Source organism: Epinephelus lanceolatus, chromosome 8, assembly GCF_041903045.1.
Source record: "Epinephelus lanceolatus isolate andai-2023 chromosome 8, ASM4190304v1, whole genome shotgun sequence".
In the NCBI taxonomy this organism is placed as follows: Eukaryota; Metazoa; Chordata; class Actinopteri; order Perciformes; family Serranidae; genus Epinephelus; species Epinephelus lanceolatus.
In genome coordinates, this window is record NC_135741.1 from 27,789,907 (window position 1) to 27,815,002 (window position 25,096).

The 25,096-nt window shown below is 41.0% G+C and overlaps 1 protein-coding gene across 1 annotated transcript in view; it reads left to right on the forward strand.

Moving 5' to 3' along the window:
• Window positions 1-15,450: 15,450 nt before the first annotated feature.
• cntn3a.1 (contactin 3a, tandem duplicate 1) overlaps window positions 15,451-25,096 on the forward strand; it is a 109,173-nt gene continuing 99,527 nt past the window's right edge. Inside the window, exon 1 of the mRNA XM_033629325.2 lies at window positions 15,451-15,776. The gene's annotated coding sequence lies outside the window, so the exon portion shown is untranslated. The remainder of the gene's footprint in view (window positions 15,777-25,096) is intronic.

Below are 25,096 nucleotides of genomic sequence, written 5' to 3' on the forward strand. Positions count from 1 at the left end.
GTGACATTACTTTTTATAGACAGTATTGCACGTTTCTGTGGTTTCCGAAAAGCAGCTGCATCTGAAAATACAGTATGCGCTGATTAGTAATGTGAAAACAGCTTCCCCTTAGAGGCAGGTACAAACTAAATGGCATGCAAAGTAGAAAGGTGAGATGACTCCTGAAGTCTAATGTTACTCTGTGTGTGTGTGTGTGTGTGTGTGTGTGTGTGTGTGTGTGTGTGTAGGTGTAGGTGTAGGTGTGTGTGTCTATATAGGAGGCAGTACACCTGTAAGCCTTGCACTCACTGGAGCAAAGCCTATTAGAACAAGCATAAGACATATCCCTCAGACTGTGAACTGTGAACACACACACACACACACCCTCCCACACACACACACACAAAGTCATCTCAGGCAGACAAGACATTGTACAGCGCAGGCATGAATTACCATCTTGATCATACCCACAGCAGCCGCGGTGTCATGCAAACTTATTGTTCTGTCTAATGTTGAGGGTCACCTTCAACAAGACAACAAGTCGAGCTGTCTGCAACTGTGATGCTTTCTTCTAGCCCAGAAATGTATTTCTCATCCGCTGCAAATGCTTATTCATCAATTGATGTCGGAGAATCCTGTGACTGTCAAGGGTAAACTTATTGTTCTGCCTCCAGCAGAGGTAGCTGGGTGCGAGAGATCCACTGTAAACACGAGGTGTGGCATTCCAAAGTCCACTTAATGCAACAGTGATGCTCCTCCGAGCAAAAAGTTTATTTCTAATCATTTCTAAAAGATTAGTCATTCCATTGACAGGCTAGCTTTTAGTATCCTGGGCTCTTTTGTGCATTGTCCAATATTTGGTGCAGATTAAATATTGATTTCTATACATTTTGGAACACAGTGAAAAATGTTCCCTTGAGTTGGATTATATGGGGCGTTCATTTTTCAGATTCCTGCAATTTGACTCAAGATGTGAGATTATACCATACACTACGCTCTCTCGGCCTTATAGTGGTTGAGTATTCCGTAAGCCTTTCTCAAGCCACTTCTCCCCAGCAGTGATGAAACTCCACTAAACTTACTTTCCAGTGCGCTAAGTCCTTAAAGCAATCAAGGATGATGAGAAAATAGACAATCTCCAAGAGAGTATCTCATGCTGATTTGCTCGCCACGCTTATCCAAATAGTCTGGCTCCTTATCAAATTGGATTGGTTTATTTGAATGGGAGTGAAGTCCCTTTTGGTCAGCAGAAGATTAATATTGATTTAATCTGAAATTGTTAAATATGGGACAGATGGTGACAGTAGAAAGACCTTGAATTCTGAAGCCATTGTCTATAATATAATACACAGTGTTCTTTTGGTGTCTGCCTTCTTTTCTGTACAGAGACACATCTGGAGACTATTAAAGTATCTTCTAAGCAGCATTTGAGAGAAAAATAGCCATAGTTATAGACCTCTTGTACATTACAAGACCAATAATTTCTCATGCAGCATTGAAACTGAAAATATATAGGATCTTTATGCGTCTCCTGCAAACTGCACTACAATAAAGTAAAATGCTGGCACTCGTGGGGCTGCGGTAAAAGGTGTACGACTTGATGATCCTAAATGAATGTCTGTGTGAATACATGTTGTTTTCCTTACTCTAATATTTTCCAAATTAACAAACCATTGCTGCTCTCATCCTCACTAATAATACGCTGCTATGATCACAAAAGATGTTGCATATAATCATTTCTCTGGGGTCAGTGATGTTACTGATTGTGAAAAATGAGAACTGGCTGGTTCAACTGTAGAACGCAGGCTTTTCCAGCATCCTTGTCCGCAGCTCATTAAAAGCTCCCTCCTTGTGCTGGTAGATAATTGCAAAGGATTTACTGCAAGCCCTCGCCTTGAAATAGGGTAAGCTTCGTCGGGGCCGAGTGTCGGCTACCTGTTTTGTAGGCGATCACAGCAAAGTTGACACAGTCGCCACAGATCAGGTTCAAATGAATTTCTAATTACAGGTATCATAAGCATGGTGATGACGTGGCCTCTGCTTTCATCTGAGCACCAAGTAGTGAACTCCGGAGTATCCACGAGTGCACTACAAGCTTGATGCTTGCCGTGTTGTTATTCTTTTATCCCCCTACCCCACACAGGAGCAGCCTTTGAGCCTCTGCAGATGCTGGTGAGAGCTTGGAAATCAATGCACTCAAACAGGGATAAGAGGGACTTGGTTTTGGATAACTCAGGATGTCTTAGTGTGCATTATTCATTAGACAGGAGAGACACAGTCACAATTGCTGCCACTGCAGAGGTGTACTGGAGACAAAGAATATGAAAGCTTAACCATATCAATCCCTAAATCTCAGAGCAGAAGTGCTGCAATTCCTGGTGTTTAGCTTTCTCTCGCCCCCTCTGTGTCAGAGTGGGTACAATACAGCGTCATACGGTGGTGTTAACCTGTTAGAGATGGAAACAAGGGCAAGGCTCTTTCTGAAGCAGGCCTGCTGCATTCTCTGGTTTGATGTGGACAAAGCTAATATGTGATTATACTCACTGTAAACCAGGACTGCCACTAATGCTTACTTTTATTATCAGTAAATCTGCCCATTATGAATGTCAGAAAATAGTGAAACATGCTCTGTGTAATTTCCCAGAACCCAAGGTGATGTCCTCAGATGGTATCTTACCAGCAGTCCAAAAATCCAAAGCTATTCAGTTTATTATCATGTGTGGCAGCAGCTGTGGAGCAGTTTCATGGTGTGTGGATCTGCTTTTGTATTTTCACATTTAAGGAGCACAAAACCAGCAAATGTTTGGCTTTTTTGCTTTAAAAAAATATTAAAATGATTATTATTATCATTATTTTGTGATCAAAATAGCTTACAATCAACAACAATTAATTATTGATGATCGACTAATTAACTAATTTACTAATTGGTGCAGCTCTACTGTACACAAAATCTTATCAAAATAGTTTTGGGGGGAAGACCTTGAGTGCCCTAACATTGCTCCAGATCTTAACTGAGATGTTATTCTGGCCATGAGAAGGACAAGTGGAAAACTGTACAGGCAATCATCAGAGAGTAATCTACTCAAAAGAAATTATACCAGTTTATTTCAACCTGGTGTATGTCCCATAAGTGTAGGCAGTGTGACTCTTCTGTCGTGCTAATTTGCCACTCACCACCCATCTGTACAGTTTTGGAGAATGTTGCAAAGTTGTTGCAGGAGCCTCCTGCAGCTTTCCAAATAAACTTGATATTTACGTAAATCCTTTCAAATGCCTGTCTCTGACCTAACCATCCTGCAAAGTCATTCACTCAAAGCAGTTTTCTTACATCTGTGAAGCTGTCCTGTTGATATACTATCTTCTGAGGAGACACAAAAAGCTAAATGCAATAGCAGATTAAAGCTACAGTTGGTAACTTTTATGAAAATATCCTTGTGTCATATTTGCTTCAACTTTCACTATATTCTGAAAGACTTCTTTCTACTTCTTCTGATGGCATTCACTAGAATCGACCATGATGTGTGAAAACAACCAACAATCAAGGAGTCTGTAACACAGCTCTCAATCATGTCAATAACTGCTCTTCACATCAGTGGCCTTGTGAAGGCCTCCTCAGAGGTTAAATACCTGGGTTTCCACACCAGTTTGTCAGACTAGTTCCAGCCTAGTCAGACAAGCATGAACTGATGAAGCCTCTTGGATAAGAGCTGAAATGTCTTCTAAGACAAAACTAAGTCCAGTTGCCTTCGATTCAATTGCCTTGAGATAACTGCTCTTGAACATTGGTCAAACTGTCAAATTAGGCAGCACTGATTAAATATGAATCAAGATTCTGTTACTGCTTTGCCTATTTCTTGCCTAATGTTTTCAGATACATATTTTAGTGTACTGTTTACCTGTAAAATGAGAAAGTTTGTGACCTGGCTACCAGTGTTAGGCAGTAACGCGTTATTAGTAACGTGTTACAGTAACGCCATTAGTTTTGGCAGTAACTAATACTTTAACGCGTTAGTTTTTAAATTCAGTAACTCAGTTAGTAACTCAGTCGGTTTTACATCTGTCAGGCTGTCCTGTTGGTATACTGTCTTCTGAGGAAACACAAAAAGGTAAATGCAATGGTGGATTAAATCTGATTAAATATAAAACAAGATTCTGTTACTGCATCTCATGTTTCTTGCCTCAAATGTTTTCAGACATATATTTTAGTGCAGTGATTCCCAGGTGGGTTGTGGTCCAAAAGTGGGTCGCGGGTCCATTCTGAATGGACCGCAAGTGTGAAGTTTGTCAAAAAATGCACTTTTTTTTTTTTAAATACAATGAATTTCTGGCACAAGCTTTTATTTTGAAATGCTGTTTCATGCTGCAGAGTGAGTGAATAACGGAAAGCTACTCAGCAGAGACTAAAAACTTGCTCGACAACATGGCCAAAAGCAAACATGACATTGAATATATTAAAATTTGTGAACCTTGAACTAATAAATAAGGACAAATCTGGACCTTGTGTCTGAACCAGTTGGGATTTAGTGTACTGTTTAGCTGTAAAAATGAGAGAGTTTGTGACCTGGTCGCTATGTTGGAAATAGTTGACTGAGGTACATAACACCGCACACCAGCCAACCTTCTCATTTTACAGCTACACAGTACAATAAAATATGTTTCTGAAAACATTTGAGGTGAGAAAAGGCAATGCGGTAACAGAATCTTCATTCATATTTGATCAGCGCTGCCTAGTTTGACAGTTTGACTGCAGTTCACAATTGACATGATTGACATCTGTGTTAGTGACTCCTTGGATCTGATTGGTTGTTTTAGTTCACATACAGCAATGCTATTAGAAGTGCTGCAAGGCAACAGAGCAGGGAGAGGAACATGATTTTTTTTTTTTTTTTTTACAGATTATCTGTTTCATGTAGTGCTGTGTGAATACAGAGACAGTTTCAGCAAATATTGCAAAGAATTATTTGTTATAAAAATTACAAACACATGATTTACTTACACAAAATCAACAGGAAGAATAGGTCAGTGCTACTTGACCAAATTGCTAGATCTCCATACGCTAAGATGAATCGATTACAACATGTAAAAAAAAAAGCATCTTTATGTCAGGAGCTGCATGTGTGACCCATCTGTAATAAACTCTGGTTATTCTCCTTGATCCACAATCATCAGACATTACAATGATAACGTTAGCTGAGAGGAAGAAAAGGGACGTTGCCTCGGATGTACACTCCATACAGTGAGCCACAATGGCCACACTTGGGGGAAATATGGCAGTTGCAAATACATCATAATTTTCCTCTGATGTCCCCTCCTGTTTGTAGACGTATTTTTTTTTTAATGTACTGTAGGTGTCATCACAGCAGTTTTTAATTTGCATTTCCCTCAGGGAATAACTTCTTTTCAAGCTCTGAGATGAGAGCGAGAAATCTAATCAAAAGCAGCGTATACCTACTGTAAGAAGCAAATTCAACACTGATTATCACAACAGTAGAAGAGTGTATTGACATTCATTTTGAAATAACCTAAGCTCATTAAGTTCAGGCTAAATATATGAATATATTAATCATGTCGCTCCTACACAAAATGAGCCTGCATGTGGGTGGCCTTGGTGTGCACTAAGAGATTGGTGCACAGCCACATAAATATGGCAAAAAAAATATGGAATAGCAAAGACATACATCTCCCATACAGCTCTCATATTCAAATTAGTGAAAACACCTCAAGGGCATGCATTTACACAGGCGTACGCACACCCACCCTGCAGCACATACACACACAAATATACAACTTTTTCTGATTTTAATGCACAACAAAAGTGGAAGTTGTCATTTTGTCACTGTCAGTTTGTTCTTTGAAGAGGTAACTGTCACTTCAAATCTGGAATATTTCTTAACTACCATAGTGAGTAAAAACTCCGGGGGATATGTATCATATAAATCTTTTTTGGTGCATTTCGGATTCTCTTTCAAAAGTGTGATGTGTTTCAGAAAATATTTAATTTGCATAGGTGCACAGTACACCAAACACACACACACACACACACACACACACACATCCACAAATCAAAATTCAGAGGGAATTTCTGCATGCAGGTTTTGCTTTGATTGTGTTACATTCAGTGGGTGATTTGCCACATTCCTTCATCCCCTTTCACATCGCTCCCTGGTTGCATTGAGACAGCTGGGTACACAGGCACTGGATCGTACCCATACCTTTATAAATAAATTTTACCAAGTCTGGCAGCAGAGGCACTTTGGATCAGGATGAGTTTGACAAATTAATTCTGCTTATGTGTCATTGCATCTGCTGCATTTGGACAGGTATAAGATCCTGCATACAGACTTATTTTAATAACTGCTATGTGTAGGGTGTCCTGTGTCTTTAAATGATTCATTAGGAAATCATTGTGGCATAAAAAGGAGATTAAAGCAACAAAGTTCCAATAATGATTCGACTCCAATGACTTCACGACATTTAAAATGGCAATAATTGATTAATCTTTAAGTAGTCTGGGTTGTAACCTCCTTTCACAGGGACAACTACCTCCATTTCATGGTTCAAGAACTCAGCTTTTCTTAGTGAGAAGACAGATTGGCTCAAGGTTAAACGCTTTGGCTAGACAGTCATTAGTGTGCAGCAAGTGAAGGCTGCTGGTAAGAAAGAATACCTCTTGATTTTCTCTGAGATATCTCCCACACAGACAATTTTGCCCTGTGGAGCCAGAACTCACAAGTCAATATCAAAGCCGTTGTGTTATACTATTTCAAACTAACATGAGTAATTAGAGGGGGGAAAAAAAATAGTTACGTCTTATCGTGGAAGTATTTCCGAGAGTTTGCTTGGTTTTAAACATGTGTCACTGGATAACGAGTATCTCTGTCAAAATACTTGTTGTGCTTAATTAAGCTCATGTCAGTTGCATTCATGTAGACTGCACCTGATCCCTGAAGTGTTTCGCTGACAGAGGAACTGGCAGAAGCTCTTTCAGCATCTAAACACAATAATTACTGCACGCACACTGAGAATGTCCAGATCAGCTTACAGTTAATTTATTCAGCTTTACAAAACTGTGTGCAAACACTGTGGCTTCTTCTGTTCGGGTTTGCTCATCACACAATCAGCAACAGGTGGATCTGATATAGTTGGTACATGACAAAAAGTTGAATCTTGTCCAAGAATAATTGGCTGAACATTGTTATTCTATCATAAAAATGGACTCATATCCAATACTTCACTTTGACCGTTTGGCTCTTCAGTATTAAAGGCGCGTATCCAGTATATGCCTCTCCTCTCATTAGCTGTTTAATGGTGTTGCCTCCTCTTGGGTAAAGTAACTCTTTTTAAACCAAGAAATTTGAGAGCAGAGGCTGACCCACATTTCAAAAACCCTGTTGAAAATTATGTTCATAACAACTATCAGCTGCTATCAGCAAATGTGGGTTACAGGAAATGTTCTGTTTATTATCAACATAATGAGGAAACATTTGCAGGATGTTGAATGAACGTGCAACCTGTTCACTGCTGTTACAAACTGTTCCTATTCAATGTAACTGCAGTTTATTCATTTATTTATTTTGTTCCTTAACAAAATCCACTTGTTGGCCGCACAATTTTGATTTGGATTTGGGGATCTCAAAAGACCTATTTATAATACACGGCATAAGAGTATACGATGTTGAACATTTTGAATGATTTATGAAAGCTGCAAGACCGATGTGCTCATTGATAACATCAACATTTTTAAAAATAACCTTGTAAATAGCCTTTATTGTGTAAGGAGCATGAGTTTTCTTGGTCTTTCCTATGTTTTTCTCGTTCCCTTGTTGTTTCATTTGTGGGATATGTGACGTATGTCGCACAGGCCGCTGTCATTTCTTGAGAAACACACGCATAGCTGATTAATTTCCCCACACCTGTGCACACCTGTGAAATGGGTGGAGCAGTTTCTATTTAAGCTCAATGTTGGAAATGACGCAGCACCTTGACTGCTGACAGTTTAGTTGGAGTTTGTATGTTCTCCCCATGTCAGCGTGGGTTTTCTCCGGGTACAGTCCAAAAACATGCAGATTGGGGATAGGTTGATTGGTGGCCCTAAATTGTCCGTAGGTGTGAATGTGAGCGTGAATGGTTGTCTGTCTCTGCGTGTCAGCCCTGCGATAGTCTGGCGACCTGTCCAGGGTGTACCCTGCCTCTCGCCCAATGTCAGCTGGAATAGGCTCCAGCCACCCCGTGACCCCCAAGAGGATAAGGGGTTAGAAAATGGATGGATGGGTGGATGCTCCAGGGCTGAAAATGAAGCCAATGTGGAAGTGCCACAAACTGCACTTCCTGTCCCCGTTCATGACAACTGTACTGAATTTTTATATAACTCGCCTGTTTACATTTTATAAAGGCCTAAACCTACGCATAACTAAAAATACGAGCGCTTTGAGTGACAGGCTATCTGCATGGCATCACCATATGAGTCAGATCCACCCCTCGATCCTCCTCTCTACAGCCTTATCCAAATTTGGTCACCTCTCCAAAGCTCCAAAAATACAAAATGGAGACAGCCAAAATGTCGTCTAGCTACAAAATGTGTGTCCACAAACCAGTGGAGGACATCACTGTGGCTATGTCCATTATTTTCTGTACTGTCTATGATTATGCTGTGGCTAATGCTACCTCTTTTTAACTGCACTTTTTAACCTCCAGTAAACCTGAGCCGTACACTAATCGTGCTTCCTTCATTTATATTTTGTGGAGGTATAATCTACATTTCCTTCATTGCTTCTTCATGTTCGTGGATTATTAATTCAAAATGGTGTTTTATTCAAAGAATGCTCTCAACAGAAAGTCCTTGTTAATTTGCACATGAAGGACACTCTTTCCCCTGTGTGAGAATGAGGCCTGATGCAGACCTGCTCTTTCAAACTCTCAGAGTTTGCCTACATTGCCCAGCGGTATATTCACAGTCAACACAAGCCAAATAGTTTTTGCTCCTTGTTTCTCTGCCAGGAACTCTTTTGTGGACCTCACCTCTGCTTTGAACACTATTACCCTGGACCTGCTACACAGCAGTGTTGCAGCTTGACATTGCTCACCTCAATGAGTGGGTGGATATTGGACTTTCTGACATGGCGAAGGCAGCTACCTGTCAAACCCCAGGCAGCAAGCACAGGTGTACCACAGGGAGGTGTTTTTTTCCCCCTCTCCTGCACTCACTGAACATCTGTGATTGTGTGTCCTCACTTGTCCATCCAGCTTATTCAGTTTACTCTTGTAAACTAATGCTTGTCTTGTGAGCTTCAGATCCAAAAATCAACCAATAGGCTTGATGAACGCACCTACTGTACATGTGAACTGTGGAGCTGAGGATTCACTTTCATATGGAATGTAGAGCTGCGACTCATGATAAATGAATTTTTATTGTAGATTAATTCACTCATCGGTTACCAGTAGTCTATAAAATGTTAAAAAACATGAAGAATGTCCTTCACACGCTCCCTGGGCTCAAGATAATGTCTTTAAACTGCTTATGCGGTCCAACCAACAGTCCAAAACCCTAAGGTATTTAATTTACAATGCTATAAAACTGCTGTAAAATGGCAAATAATCACATTTGAGAAGATGGAACATTTCAGCACCCCAAACCTTAGTGACATGCCTGCCTCACTTTGATATTAAATGTGTAGTGTGGATGTAAACGTATCACTCCTATTCCTCCTTACTCCATTACATGGATACATTTTAATGTCAGCCATTAAACATGGCCGGACACTGCACTTTCAATTTGGTATTATTTCTTTTCCTTGTATCATAAGTAACCGTCTCATGTCAAATAGGATAAGTGCAATCATATGTTTTTGATCCATTAGAAGACAGGAATTCACCATTATTCATTCAGTTTGCTGCTTTAAGGCAACAGGGGTATATTTCTAATCCTTAAAGGGACAGTTCAAAGCAAAATACATATTTTTCCCATCACCTGTAGTGCTATTTATTAGTCAAGATTGATTTAGTGGGAGTTACCGAGTGTTGTAGAGATGCGTGCCTTCTCTCGAATATAATGGACCTAGATGGCACTCAGCTTTTGGTACTCAAAGCAACTAAAAATACATGTGAAAAACTCAACAGCAATGTCTCTTTACAGAAATCATGACCTGGTTACTTGAGGTAATCCACAGACCTTGTTGTGAGCAGTTTCAGATAGGAACTATTTTCTTATAACCAAACTAAACCCACCAATCATATCATCACGCAGAAGGAAGTGTGCATCTACTCATGAACGGGAGGGAAACCCACACTGACACGGGAAGAACATGTGGACTCCGCATGAAAGGCTTCCCCCACCCTGGGGTTTGGCCCCCTGAGGTGACAGTGCTAACCATTGCATCATCATGCCGCTCTGTAGTGCCATTTCTTAATCTAGATTGCTAGAGTTGGAGATATCGGCTGTAGAGATGTCTGCCTTCGCTGGAATACATGAAACTAGATGGCACTCAGCTTGTGGTGCATAGAGCACCAAAAAAAATACCTTTCAAAAACTCAACAGCAATTTCACTTTACAGAAATCAAGACTCAAGATGATCCACAGACCTTATTGTGAGCAGTTTCATGTAGGAACTATTTTCTGTCTACTGAACTACACCTGCCAACTGTATCATTGTGCAGAAGGAAACGTGCATCTACTGCTAGCTCACCTAGCACCACTGAGCTAGCTAACATTACAGCTCAGCTGAGGAGGACACCATTAATGTTCACATCTTGCCCTGTCACAAACATGAGCCTTTTGTCCATATGTAGGTGCACGTTTCCCGTTTCCTTCTGCACGATGATCTGGTTGGTGGGTGTAGTTTGGTTATAAGAAAATAGTTCCTACATGAAACTGCTCACAACAAGGTCTGTGGATTATCTTGAGTAACCAGGTCATGAGTTCTGCAAAGAGACATTGCTGTTTATCTTGAGCACCACAAGCTGAGTGCCATCTAGTTCCATTATATTCGAGAGAAGGCCAATATTGCTAACACAACTTACACCAAAACAATCTAGATTAGAAATGAAAATCGCCTATTTACTCCGTGTCTGTATAGCAATCCTTTATCAGGCTCTAAGGTTTAGCTGTCATCAGCAGCATTAAATGGGCAAGAAAATATGTCCAAACAAAAGCCAAAATAAAAGTTTAAATAGTGGATGCCAACTGCAGCTGACAAAGTTTAACATCACAGTCATTCCTGGTCCAGGTTTGCAGGTCAGGAAAGCATCCTCACATCAGGCATCAGCCTCTGGTTTCACTCCACGTCCTCCTGTCCTACGGATAAGCTCCAGTGTGCTGTCTGCATTGCTGAGCAGGCGAGTGAGCTGTTGACTGCCCTTCATTTGATTAAAAGTGAATGACATCATGCAGAGACAAGGGCAGGGAGGATTGCCCTAACTCAGTCGATGCACACCCAGGTTACCATCTGTGCCAAAATCTTTGCTTTAATACACAGGACAGGTCCTGTTCAAAGTCCCCCTTCACCTCAGTCACTTCTTACAAGTTCCATTTAAATCAGTTTCACCTAAAATGCAAAAGTATTAAATTCAGAAGTCAAAACAAGGTTTTGATGTGTTGCACTTCAGAGAACATGAATTGGAGTGTTGTAATTTTAGATTATACATGTTGATTTTGCTGCTACCATGGAGAAGTAACAAATAGTGAGTCACAGAATTAAAAGATAAATAGAGGATAACAAATCATATATTTCTCTGAGTTATCTTAGTTTAATAGTCTAAATCTGTAGTTAGGTTAACTTGAGAGTAACAGGAGCTTTGCATATAACAGTATGACACAAACGAATGAGCTAGGGAAAATGTTTGCGATTAAAGTCAATATTTTATTTAAGATCACCGGTTTGGATGTGTCTAAAGGAGCGTGTGGCAGTGTAACACCTCTGCAGAGAGTAACCTGCCTTTTTTTTGCTCTCAGAGAAAAACGCTTGTCTTCCTGACTCCTGGTGGCGTTGACAAGTTGCTCATTTCAGCATCTCATTTACAGCCTCAAGACAAACGTAATTCATGTATTTAAATGACATCTTCCGAACAACAATGAAAAGCTCATTGTCACACAGAGCTGGCCGCATGCAGTATCTGCCTCCGTGGAGAGCAGAGGGAAATGAGTAAAACTGCATGAGGTAAAATTCAGTTAGTTTTCCTTTGGAAGACCTCATCACAGTATAAACGATAAGAAAATTTCCCTCCAGTCTTGAGCATTAAAGAATTCATGAAATATTCAAGCCCAGTTGCAGATATTTGTGTTTAGGGTGGCTATACTATTAAGTGTTCCTTGGAGCTTTGATGTGCCATTATTAGCTGTGTGTATGGGTGGCTAAGGAATACTAAATGTTCATTCAGTAGGTTAATCCAAATATTCTTTTTCCCTTTGCCTTTCCAAGGCTCAGCGGGGCATTCAGTAATTTCTGCTGTAATTATCAGTCTCCCATTGGCTCAAACAGAAGTAGATTCTCTTAAATCCCACTCAACATTATGAGTGGATTATGAGCCAGAGGCATAGTGCATATAACAAGTTCTGACTGTTTAAACTTCATGAGCTGGCAGTCTGTCCTGTTTTGTCGAACAGAGTTACAAAATGATAGAAACAAATACATAATCATGCCCATACCAACTGACAAAGATGTGTTGCTCCTGATACTACTCTGCTTCTTTATTTCTTGTATTAATTTTGTGTTAATTCGCCATACCACACACACACACACACACACACACACACACACACACACATGGGGGGGGGGGGGGGGTTGAAAAAAAAGTTAACACCTCATGAAAAATTGCTGCAACTGTGAATAATTTTCCTACAGTTACAACTGCGGCTACAAAGGTAGGTTATTTAAGGTGGAATGCTATAATCATCACATTTTTTGTATGACTCAACGCAGCAGGAGGAGGCAACCAACAGCGGCTGAAAACTTCTTTTACCAAACTAAAGTTACATGTAGGAAAAAAAAAGTTTATATGTCAGTTAAATATGCAACTACATACATTTTAGAAGGAGAGAGCATTCAAGATGATCATGTGTTTTGCATGAAGGATCGAAATTTTAAGTCTCTATAGCTGTCAAATAAATGTAGTGTAGTAAAGGGATAAAGTGCAAGTACCTCAAAATTGTACTTGAGCAAATGTACCTAGTTTCTATTGTTGCAACAATAGTACAGTACACAGTGTAAAGCAGTGACACTCAGTCTATGGCCCGCTAGCTAAATATGGCCTATAATAAGGTGCTGGCTGGCCTGCAGACTATTTTCTATTTCACATTGAAACTAAATTAATCCATACTGGGAATTAATTCTGTACTTCTCAAGTAAATAAGATGCCAGAGTGCATAAAAAGAGCTTGTTTGTTAAGAAAAGGTGCCAGGGAGGTTCCCCCAGGCTGCCTGACAGAGGTCAGGGGCTTAAATCCTAGAAACCAGCAACCTGTCATTTTGCAAATGCGGCCCCCTGGCAAAACAAGTTGAGTATCTCTGGTGGAAAGGGTTGACCAAGGCAGCTGCTACCTCTGCGATTTAGCTACTTAAACCTGCAGTCTTTCCAATAAAAAAAAAAAAAAAACATTTATAGGTAGGCTACCTAAACTTTTCTGAAGTATTTCCCTGTCACAACAAACAACTTTACACTTTGATGTCACTACATGTGTTTGACAGCTGTTACCAGTTACTGTGCAGCCTGCACGTGTGTTTTTAATTACTCTGGCTAATTTGTCCTCTTGTCAGGTGTGTGTTAGATGGAATTAGATGATGTCACATGAACTAATTATATAACTCAAATACAAGAACAGTATCACGTACAGTACAACAAAAGCAACAGAGGGGTGAGGAGGGTGTCAATCAAGCACAGTTTGCACCGGCCCACACAGTCCTGAGAAGCAGAGCTCTAATTAGGCAACATAAGTGAAAACACCTGTGTGTGCGTGTGTGTGTGTGTGTGTGTGTGTGTGTGTCAGCAATGTAGTGGTAGCTGATAAGGTGGGTGTACAACTAGGTGGATGGGTGGGTTATTGAGAAGGAAGTAGATATACTCTCCTATATATTCCAATAGGAGGGAACACTGTAAAAAGTATAGAGACAAAGGTGGGTGTAGCCCTTATACCTGTGTATACCTTCCACTACACCACTGTGTGTGGACTTTGGAGGCACTTAAGGATTTTTTAAACAAAATATGTAATCACTATACAATATGTGGTGCCTTATTATTGATCCCACCACCAAGCAGTAAAATAGTAAGACTAGCTTTGCCAACTACAGCATTAAAATCCAGCATCAGTAATAACAGTCCATATCCTCCTGAGACCCTGCGTCCTCCTTTGAGGACATCACATTTTTGGTTTCCTGCACCTTATGCTTTATTCTGCTTAACTTAGACCTGTTGTCCTCCTTCGTGGACACTTTCTTGTGCCATCTAGTGGTAGTAAGAGCACAATACACTAATCCATGTAAAAACAAGATGGCGGCCATCTCTGCTCAGTCAGTCTGCCGCTGACCCTGACACAAACGTGGACAAGGTCCAAAATCTGATCATAAATAGTTGGAACTTGTTTATTTATGATTAATAATGTTTGTAGTTTGATATGGCAACAAATTTGACTAATTTTAGCAACAGTAACAAGCTAAGACACTGTAAATTAGGAAGTAGGCCTACTCGTTTGAGGACAGTGGGACTTTATCCTCAGCTTGTTGAAGGACATTGGGACTTTATTATCGTTGACAATGTGTAGTTTTTTTATACTTATCGGGTCCTAGTGATCCCAAATAGCTAGGAGACAGTAAAAATGTATACCAAACAAAAGTTCGAGTCTCAGGAGGATACACAGATATACACTTAAAGGGTCCTATCTGCATAATAGCATCTTTAACTTTACATTTTTTACAGTATTTACACTTTTAACTCAACATTTTTTAAAGAGAGTATTTTACTCTGTTCACACTGTGGTATTGCTACTCTATGTAAAAGCATCTTAACATTTTCACATTTTAATTCCTGACTGTCCAGAAGGGAAAAAAAAAGAACAAAAAACAACAAAGATCCCACACAAAACAAACAAATAAACCAACAAACATCAACAGCAACCAAATATTTCTCCTACATTCAAAGGCTCGTGAGTCTTCGTGTCATGTTGGGGATGGGACATCGTGGAGAGCTGTGAACCTGCAGCGTGGACAAAAAAAGAAAAACCACACGCACACCTACTGTATACCCACCTCTGATGCCCCATGTGCCACTGCCGCCGCGCGCGCAGGCAACTCCAGTCCTCATCCTGTGGACCAGCCGGACGCCTACACTGAACACCGCCGTCAGCCACACCGTTAAACTCTCTCTGCTCCTCAAATGAAATCACACAGCCATATTTAGAAACCTCCACACCGCAGAGCTCCTTGCTGGAAGCCACGGCTGCGGGTTTAGTTCGGAGGAGCCTGGCGGCGGCGCGAGCAGGACTGCCGGGGTGCCCTAAATGAATGTGCCGGGGACCGGAGTGTGGAGAGCGGAGGACCGGGCTGCGAGCAACCACTCGGACTCTGAGCACACCGAGGGCACTTAAGGGTGGGGAAGAGTGAAAGGGTAGCCTGCCTCTCCGAAGAGGCGAGAGGAGAGTTTTGGGGCCGTTTCTACGAGAGCAACATCCGCACTTTGAAGAGACCAACTTCACTGTCGCCGTCGACTCGATGCTGGGAGCTGTTGGCGCTCAGGGAGTGAGGAGATGCGCGGTGTAACATGGATATCCGAGAAGGGATAAACAGCCGAAAACACCACAGGGGACACACTCAGGTAAATAAATACAACTATTTGCTTTCCTCTATATTGTGCGTAAATTCTAATTGTCAACATTGCCAACGTTTTATTGCTTATTTTCGGTGTGTGCGATCATCAGGCTGCTCAGTCTACACAAACTTCCACTTCTGGCATCGCAGATAATCACAGGAAAATAGTGGGAAATGTGTTATAGTAGACATTCACCGAAAAACCAGCAAACATGCCGGCATGTTTTTGGGGTTTCAGACTGCTTATTTTGTATCTCTCTCAGTCAATAGTAGGCGGCACACACATAATAACAACATGTCCAGTGTGTAATTGCACATGCCAAGGCATACATTCGCATCCATGCCTTTTATAGCCATGTGTCAATTTGAAAACTAACACATTTGAGACACCAGGTCCCAGATGACAATTTCCACACAGCCCCTTTGAGATAATAACATTTCCTGTGCCCTCTAATTGCCAGGGGTATCATTGATAGCATGCATTTTTTCTGTAAGAGGGGCACAAATGCACCTATTAATTCTTCCTCATTTATAACCTCCTAGCAGAACTCATTTGTCGTCAGCCATCAACAGGGGATTGGACTCAGTCCAGTCTCATCATCTCAGCCTTTCTTTGATTGCACCCAGCTCCGAGCCTGATTGCTGCTCAGATTGTCTAAAGTCCTTTGGCGTGTGACTCTGGTGGAAATGGCTATCCTCATGAAATCAGGTGTCCATATGTCTGAGAGGAGCTGCCCTGCACATCATGATTCTGTCATTAAGTACATTAGATGGTGGCTCAGGATGGGGTCCTTTTGACAATTAACACCTCTGTTACTAAATGTTTGTGTCATCCTCCCCTTTGTTTGCAGGGAAGTCTCAGTGTTGTGAGCACTTTCTTTTGTTTCATGTTGACATAATGCCAGCTGGATGTGCCCTGGGCGTAACTGTTCCAACCAAAAAGCTGTGGTTTAATTCCCTACACAAACACTACTTTGGAGCGCAGTTACTCCTCTTACCTTTTAGTATCCAAGCGGTTGGGATAGTAGAGCTGCTACTACACATCTCCTTGGGGATGTGTGCTTATGGCTGGACACGTTTCTGGTGATGTCACTGGCTCAGAGAGAGGAGGAGGAAGGGGGTGGGGGGGACATGAAGTTCATAGTACCCCACTGAGCGGAGCCTGGTCTGCATGAGAAGTGGAGGAACTGCACACAGACTGTCGAAGGTTGATGCAGGCAAAATTATGTGCATTCTGATAGGTACAAGGAGGGTTTCTCATTTTTCCAGCATTTTAGCACAACAGCAGGCAAGCATAGGTTGGATGATCCACATGGTTTCTTCAGAAATCTGTTTTATGTCTCCGCTGTTCATTCAAAAATAAAGGAATGTAGCCGACCCCCCAGCATTTTACCTGCAGAGCTAAGCCAACCTTTATTTTTATTTCAAAGCAAAGTACAGGTATGGTTCAAAGGAAGCTACTAAATTCTACACGATGTATCTTTGAGAGTCTTTACAGTAATAATGTACAATCTGTAAGTTGGACAGCAGCAACTCAAAGCTGAAACCACCTATTGCCTTAAAATGCTTAAAACTAGCAGCTCGGATTTGTCCTTATCAGAATGCAGTACCTCAGTGTTTTGCTACATGTGTTGTTTTTCTCCATTTCTCATGCTCACCAGCTCAGCGGGGTACCATGGAGTTCACCTCCCAACCTCCTCCTCCTGTTTTCCAGTCAGTGACATCTTATATGTTATAATAAAATAACAAAATGAGGGAAATGAAAGCATGCACAGGAAATCTTTAAAATTTGGACGGTGGTGCTGATGGACATCACAGCAGGAAGTCTCCAGGGACAGCTCAGACAACATGAAAGTAAGGTAATGAATAACGGAAAAACATTTTCACTTGCTATTAGTGGAGTTTATACTTTTGAAATTGAAAGCAGCATTTGCGAGTTGTGGTTTGATTGAAATGCAGTGTGGTGTCAACACAGACCCTAGTTTTGCATTGAGGCGCAGTTTAAATGTTTCTCTATACAGTATAGTTAGCTGTATAGTTTTCCATACAGTGCCATCTGCCAGATTCTTTTCTCCCAGTTTGTAAGCCTCAGTGCTCGCAGACACTTAAAGTTTCTTGTCTGTAAGAGGATCTTTCATTCCTCACAGTAATAACAGCTTACTCTTTCTTTGTCGTGGGCTTAAAATTGCTTCCCCGTGATAACTGCTGGGTGCTACCAAAGTGTTTCACCAAAGACCTAAATCTGTGTATTTAAGGAACTATTAATTGGCAGGCTCTTAAATCCTAATGGGATTCTTAATTAGTACCCCAGTAAAGGCAGGTGCACTGGAATTGTCAACCACTTTCAGTCACTAATTGCGAGGCAAATACACAATATGTTTGCTGCGGGTGCTTAATTAGAGTGATTAAAATCTAGGCCACTCCAGTTTATTTCCAATAAAGTAAAAAGTCACAGAGATTTATCAATTCACTTACATGTATTGCGTGTATTAGGGTGTTTAGAATGAGTGCACTGCTCGTGGTTGAGCCATTTAATCTATTATGCTTTAAGGGTGTTCAGAAACTTTCTGCTGAATTGTGATGCATGCCTCTATAACGCTGTGTGAATTATTACCATACCCTGTGCTCATTATGTTAAAACTTGGGCTTGAGAGCATGCGTGCATGCAGGAAGAACCTTTCAGCATTCTTAGTTGCAGTCGTCACAGGGGAGAATGGGATGAGCGCTTTCGTGGAGCGCCCCTGTTGTGGTCTGGAGAAATGAAGAAGCTGGCATGTGTTATGTCATGCCTGCGGCTTGTGTGCTTAGATCAAAACACCATTAGTCTCTTTGTCTTGTGCCACTATTTGAGGTAGAATCTTGGCTAGGGAATATGTTGGCGCTTCCTTGACTCCCGTGGAGTGCCATTTGTGAGTGAATATGAAAAATTGGGTTGGCACGTAGAGGAGCTTCAAGAAAGTTTGGAGCTCGTTGGGTTATATGCACATAGATTCTTGAAGAGCAGGATTGGCACAGGGAAAGTTTAGGTTTGTTTTGTGGCTTTTTTCATGTCTGCGCAGCTTTGAAAGCACCACTGAGTTCAATGTTTACAGCCAGTACAAGCCGAGGGAAGCATGTTCAAAATACCTTTGGAAGCACTGTCGTTATTTTTCTTGTTAAAGTCCCTGTGAAAACGAGGTTAGAGCGCCCTTAGCTTCTGTGCTGTGACGTATTTCCCAGTGAGAAGTAATATTTGAATTTCAAATCCTTTGCATTTGATTGGGCCGCTTAAGAGTGGGCGGGCTGAGTTCACTGCTGACTCCACACACACACACACACACACACACACACACACACACACCTCCCTCTCCGTTAGATCACGGGGAGGATGAGGGAGAGATGAATGAGTTAGACGTCCACCCCATTGTTTGGAAATGACAGCAAAGGTTGTGCCCACTGATATCCAAACACACATCTCTCTCCATATTAGCTACTGCCATCCACAAACTGTGCAGTACAGTGTTATATGAATGATGTGGCTAGCTAGTCAGCGAAAGTCTGATTTGACTGGATGAACTTTTGTAAACGCCCCTGAGTGCAGGATGAGTCATCAAACATTTGAAAGCGTTTGTCCGGGTTTACAGAAGAGAATATACATAATATACAAAATATACAAAATACTCTGATACTGCTATTATTTTTACTTATATTTGGCATAAAACAAGAGATAAATGATGAGTTAACTCAGGGACACAGGATTAACACTGGGAAATGTATTTTCCATGTCATGCAGACTTTAAAATCACACATGTTTTGTGGGTACAACAGATATGACACCTACACATAGCAAGGACTACGTTCCAGTTTGATGACAAGAAAGAAAAACATTTGCAAACCTTCAAAGAGAAGCAGTTTAGCTATATTTGTCACTATATAAATATGTCCCATTGTCACACACATCTTCATTGCTGTCTTATACAATAATTGAATATTTAGAGTAAGAAAAAAACAAACTGTAAAATACTATTATCTGATTAGGGCTTGATATCATTATCACCGCCACTCTTCCACAGAGCTGCTCGGTAAATCTTTGATTCATGTGTGCGGCGAATCAAAGTGTGCAGGATTAGGGAGGAATTTCACGTTCCCTACTACTACGAGTCTCAACTGGAGCACCACCAGAAAATGAATTTTAAATGACTGGAGGCACTCAGAGCCGTGAGATGAGCCTCACATGCAGGAAAACACTGATCGAGCTGGTGTCTGCAGATTAAGTGAAGTCACAGCTCAGGTGATTAAAGATGCAGCATTGTATGCCATTTTTCCTGGTCTTGTCTCGTTCCTGCAGAGTGTGAGAGTCTGGTCTCATTCATGATTCAGAGCTTTGGGGGGTGTGGGCGTGCGCAAGTGTGTGTGGGGTGCTCATGCATTTTAGCGTGAGTTTTTATCTTCATCTGGACTCTTCAGCCAAAGGGACATGGAGTACCCCTCTATTAATACATTTTTGAGCCCTGAAAAATTGATGGCAGCAGAGAGATCGGGTGTAGTGGAGAGGGTCGAATCAACTGACATCACTGTCAGCGTCTATGGCTGACTGAACTACAATCTGTGGTTTATCAACTCCAGCTGGTGCTGTCAGAGAAGAAGAGGAAAAGAGGTGTCACTTTGACAACACTGAAATTTGGAGGAGCGCTTTGTCTCCGCAGATCTGAGGCTTCTCTCAAAGCAGCTGAATTTCCTCAAAAGTCAAATAGCGTTCAGTTTTATATCCAAGCTTTCTGCTTTACCAATACATGGCATTGATTCTCTGTAATTAAATAAAGTCCTATTAGACTGGGGAATGAACTCTGACTGGCCTTTCGGGTGTACAGTGCATGCTACAAGGAACTGATCATCAAGAAATTGTTGAGTATAAGATATCAAAAAATAGTGATGAAATACACATCACAATTTCCTGAAGTTTGGGTAACCTATTGCTTTTTTGTCTGATCAACAGTCTAAAACCCAAAAATGTTCAATTTACAATAAAATGAAGCTGAGCGAAGCAGCAAATCCTCACATTTACCCAGCCTGAATGAGTGATCGCTTGGCATTTTGGCTACTTGATAATAACTAAATTGTTGATTAAGCTTCAAAGAAAAATGTGCGCTAACACCAAGGTCTTCATATAAGACCAGACGTCATCTGGTATGTGGGATATTATGAAGTTGGACGTGACATTTGGGCGTTTTACACAACTGTTAAGGGAAATTTTACCCACGGATCATGAAGTCAGAGATGACATCTCTGCAGCTGCACCTGACATTTTGCAGGTCTCTTCTCATCATCATGACTCGCTTCCAATTAAAATGTTTTGATTTTCAAACATCAATCACCGGCAGTTTGGAACACTTTTAGTAAATCTATGTCTGAGCTTTTGAATTGGGCAGAGACCATTTATATTAGGGCTGCACAGTTAATGGAAATGTTATTGAAATCACAGTATGGCAAAGTGCAGTATCCAAACTGCAGGAGCTGCAACTTGTGATTAATGTAAAATGTGTCATAACATATTATTATAGATGAAGCAGTGTGGTGCTACAGAGATGAAATCATATTCCAAATGTAAGGGAACATGCTTGGTGTTACAGACCCCAGCAAAAATGACATAATCAACGGTACATTTTTTAAAATATTTTCATACTACAATCACAATATCTAGCCAAAATAATTGCATGATAATTTTTTTGCGTATCTTGCAGTTCTAATGTATATTTCCCCCAGAAATCGACATGTTTATGTAAGTGCTTGTGCTAAAATATCAAGTTTCATAGGCAGGGATATGAAGCATGTGACAGTAGGGCTGGGTATTGGTACCTGATAGCCATATCGCAACTTTTCCAGTCAAGTGATACCTGTATTTGATCCTTTTTGTACCCATATCTTGAGGAAAATTAGTATTTGCAGCCAATCACTGCAAGCGTCCTTTGATTTAACTTGACATGATTGGCCCACTACTGTAGCAACTGCAACCCATGCAGTCTGTGGTGTGGTGAGGTTGAGCGCGGTGTATTTGATGAAGTTGGCCATTCAGCGAGCCGAGATGTGGCCATACTACCAGTGTTGGGCAGTAACACGTTATTAGTAACATGTTACAGTAACGCTGTTAGTTTTTATATTCAGTAACTTAGTTGCCGTTACCAAACGGTGCCTTACTCCGTTATTTTTGGCCAACATTTTAGCCCTAAACAATAAAAGATAGTCAAGTCAGATAGAGGTATATGAACAATTCTTACCAGAGCATCTTAATGAAACACGTCTTTCACCATCTCTGAAGTCACTGTCGACCTGCTGGCCTCACCACAGTGCTGTAACGTTACATTAAGCGGTAGCGCTTCTGTAGATTTTTAGTCCCAGTAACGTTATATCCAGTGACGTGATATCCATTGTTATCCAGAGAAAGCTTTTGTTGAGGACAGACAATGTCTGCGGTGGGCGACAGACTTGACACCATCATGTAGCTCTTCAAATGTTCTCTTTAGCTCATTTTCCATATTTGTATCCAAGTACCGTAGTTATAAAACATTTAGCTGCCTGACAGCGAGTGACTCCACTGTAGAAGACAGTTGCATGTTTCTTATACCGTTTTGTCAAGTTGTAATCTTACAGTCTCTTGGCTAAACTCCATCCGCAGTCACTTAGGCGATGTAGCTACGGGCCAACTAAAACGTTACTTTTCTCAGTAATGCATTACTTTTTGGTTTAACTAACTAACTGAGGTACTTTTTAATGAAGTAACTAGTAACGGTAACTAGTTACTATTTCGCAGTAACTAGCACAACACTGCATAATACTGGCCTGTGGCGTCTGATAAAAATAAATGCATTAAATGTGGAGGGATTATTTCAGTAAAAACTGGGAAGATGAGTAACATGATAAAGCACCTCATCAAACATTGAGAAAACTTCCCGATTGACAACTGCACTGTGTTCAGGAAGGCAAAAATTTAGGTACTTTATTTGTATCGATATGACTTTAAGGGTACTGGTAATGGATAAGTATTGTAATTCTTCTAATGAGACCCAGCCCTACTTGACAGGAATAACGGTGTATGCAGCATGCCCATCACAAGGTGAGTTGTGGTGAAAGGAAGACAATTTATAAATGTGTGTCATATATTACTCTCCAGTTGCGAAACGAGAGGCTGAATTCATCGCCGGTGTGTCACATTTAAATGCAGTTGAGCTGTACAAATTGGGTCAGGAAATGTTTAGGCCAGGACTGTCATTCCAGCCTTGATCATATTCCATTTTTCAACTACTGGCTTTTTCCAGCGACATGAAAGAGGGGCGTAACTTGAAAGGCGAAATTTGAAAGCCTTCCCTATCATTAACTTTCATCTTATACAGCAAACAAATGAGAGAATCAATTTGGGATGAAAGTAAGTCATTGGCCTTGTCACTACCACTTAAGGTCACAAGGGTAATTAATTTGTGCTGAAGAGGAAGTCAAATACTGCCGCGGACACTCCCTGACTCCCTCAGCCATCATGTCAGTGCTGAGCTTCTTTGGATCAAAAGGCTGTCTCTTGCCCCCCTCTGCCCCCCCACCCCCCACCCCCCCACCCCCACTAACCTGCTGTGTGATGTCTGGTGTCTGAGGATTTGCTGAGTAATAAAGATCAAGAGATTGCTATTAGAGGCCATCAGATACCTGCTTTCATGAATGGGGTGTCTCAATGGTTCACATGGTCTGGCCATGTACACTTGTGGCGCTGTCAAAGCGGACTCAATTCATTTTAGATGACAAGAGTGTCAAACATTTACATGACTGACAAAACAATAGCTTGAGCAGTTTTTGAAAAATGTCACATTGCAGCAACAGCTCAATCAACGGCCTGTGTTTACTTTGTTAGTCAAATGAAAACTTGAAAATGTGTCTAATTTAGTTTTGATAGGAATGTTAGACGTTAACAAAACATTTAAATAACATGGTCCATATGTGGAGCCGGAATAAAAAAACAGTTTTGCTGAATTTCTAGGCTCCTCTTTTTTCGTTTAAAGACATTGTGCGGAGTAATTTATTCAGCACATCTTTCACAATTATTCCCTCAAAGGAGGAGCACTCCAAAAATATCCAGGAGCACAAGAAGGGATTTGAAGTCTCTCTGTTTTATTATTAAAAGCCAACATTTACTCATGACATTTGCATCCTAATAACTGCAAGATAAGTTGGAACTAAGATGACACTCTAAACCCAATCTCCATAATGAGATTTATTGGGGAAAAGTGTTGCCTTTTAATGGTTTAGTACACGCAGAAGGAAGAGAAGTGTAGGCGAACGTGTCAGGGACGCACTTGATATATTCACATAAGCATCAGTATGCTCAGTCATGCCTTTCAGTGGTGCAAAGATAAGAGGCACGCAGATAACTGGGAAACTATGAAAGTGTAATCTTTCAGTTGTCTCTCCCTTTTTTGGCACTCGCCTTTTGATAGACTATACTGTATGTTGTTATTAATTTTTTTCCCTCTCATTAATTTCAGCATGCCGGTGGTGTGCAGTCAGAGGAAACTGCGCCATCAGTCAGTTAAATGTACCAGGGAGAGTCAGTTTGAGCAAAGACAATGGCTAATTTCCTCTCTTCATCTTTTCTCACTCCATAACCAGCTCATCATATGCAAACATTTATCTGCCGCTTCATCAGAAGGGATCACAGCCATCAGCATGTCGGGGGGCGTTAGAGTATTTAGACGAATAAACACATCACTGTTTTATCAGTGACAGGAGGAATACGTCTCATTATCAGTTCACAACTTTTTTTTGGGGACTTCATTTGAGTCTTAGCTGGGGATAAATTACGGTTTAGTCCTTGAGAAAATCAATTGTGTGAGTCTCCCGGGGGACGGAAAATGGTTTTGCCCTGCGTGCAGTCATCTCTTTATGTCAGAAATACATAATCCCTCTAGCTCAGACGAATCCGAGGAGCCAGGACAGTGCTTTATTACATGCGAGGGAAAGTGTCTGACAACCAGCTTGCTTTTTTGTTTTGTCTCAGCAGGTTTGAGTACAAGCAATCCCTTTATGTTCCTCTCGCAGACATGATCCCTATTATGCAATGTTAAGCACACTTAAGCAAACTCTACAGCACAAGTGTTTTGTAAGTGCTTCGCTTGGACAAATTATTTTGTGTTTGCAGAAGACAGAGCGACTTCTCGATCGTTCTCGCAGATATAAGCGCACATTATACCCCCCAGACAATCACAGCGTCTGCAATTCAAAACAGAGCTGCTATTAACTGTCACCTTGACCTGAGAAGTGTTTGCAAAGATTTAATGTTATTAGAAAAGATTTTTTTTTTACCATCCT